The sequence below is a fragment of the Myotis davidii genome, unplaced genomic scaffold (assembly GCF_000327345.1).
Source record: "Myotis davidii unplaced genomic scaffold, ASM32734v1 scaffold238, whole genome shotgun sequence".
NCBI lineage: Eukaryota > Metazoa > Chordata > Mammalia > Chiroptera > Vespertilionidae > Myotis > Myotis davidii.
This window is the reverse complement of record NW_006293779.1, coordinates 9,192,206-9,193,600: the sequence shown is the minus strand read 5'-3', so window position 1 is coordinate 9,193,600 and position 1,395 is coordinate 9,192,206. Positions and strand designations below refer to the sequence as shown.

General features: G+C 41.6%; 1 long non-coding RNA gene across 2 annotated transcripts in view; it reads left to right on the top strand.

Annotated features, from left to right (window-relative positions):
* The first annotated feature begins 884 nt into the window (after positions 1 to 884).
* LOC102762829 overlaps positions 885 to 1,395 on the top strand; it is an 8,364-nt gene continuing 7,853 nt past the window's right edge. For both annotated transcript variants that reach the window (XR_001514528.1, XR_435854.2), the window contains exon 1: positions 885 to 1,008. This is a non-coding gene — a long non-coding RNA (uncharacterized LOC102762829). The remainder of the gene's footprint in view (positions 1,009 to 1,395) is intronic.

The following is a 1,395-nucleotide window of genomic DNA, read 5'->3' as shown; positions in this document are numbered from 1 at the left end:
TATATGCGCATGGGGAGGTAGGGTAAGGACAGTAAGACTGAATAGGCACTGAATAATCTGTTGAATGAATAAATGAGTATATGGGTGAAAAAAACCAAAGTGTGAATATATGCTATATATATGTATTTTTAATGCACTTATAGGAGGCTCTTTTCCTGTGAGTGCTTGGAAAGGAAAGGACAAGAGGAAAGAGGAGTTGAGGGAGAAATGGGAAAGTAAGAATGGGAAGAAAAAGGGGGGAGGGACATGGCTGCTAGGGTAGGAAGAAGGCCCAGCAACTCTGAATGTTGATCACAATCTTTGTTAGTTCTAGAATGATCTTTATCGTACCTATTACCATGTAAACTTTTAGGACTCAAAACATGTTTCAGTTGATGGAAAGTTCCCTGTTTACTAATTCTTCTGGAACCAGTTGTAAAATGTGTTTAATCATCTCAGTGTGTTCTTAGGTAAGGAATGGGAGGAGGCAGTGTCATGTGGCTTCCTAAATCCGGTTTTTGTGTAAGAACTAATCCAGGAAGCATTCCCTAATATTAAATCAAACAGAACCCCATCTGTAGGAGGAACATAGGTGATGTTGCAATGACAGGACTCACCTTTCAAACTCAAGCTTGATAAGGTTTTGGGGAAAAGAGCAGCATTATGTCCAAAAGTCAGGTCAAAAGCCTCTCCACACATTGATTTCTCAATCCAGGACCCATGATATCAAGGAAAACAAAGGCCCTCCCTCAAAATGAAGCCATTAGCAAACATCTCTTTGCTCTCCGGGGTTTTGTGTTCTCTCCCAACACCTTTCTGCATTATCACTTTGTATTGAGATAAGAGTTTAATTTTGCAGGCAAAAGTATTTTGTATTTTGAAATACAAAATATCAATTTGTATTTGGAGACAGAAGAGGCCAGTGGTTCTGAGGGCAGAGCTGAAGGCTGTTGCTACCCTTGTTCACGCGAGAAACATCAAGATGAAGAGCGCAGCCGCGGATCTGACATTGCCTCTGTCAGCAGCTACGTAAGTTACACAACCTTTCTATGCCACCTAGGCGAAAGGGGGATAAAATAGTCTTATCTCCTAGCAACAAATGAGTTATACAGGTGATGCATTTCAAACAGTGCCTGAATGTAGCAGGCATTCAGTAAGTTCTAGGTATTAATAGGATATGAGAAAAGAAATATATTTTTTAAAAATATATTTCATTGAGTTTTTACAGAGAGGAAGGGAGAAGGAGAGTTAGAAACATCGATGAGAGAGAAACATCGATCAGCTGCCTCCTGCACACCCCCTACTGGGGATGTGCCCACAGCTAAGGTACATGCCCTTGACTGGAATCGAACCTGGGACCCTTCAGTCCACAGGCCGACGCTCTACCCACTGAGCCAAACTGGTTAGAGCCAGAGT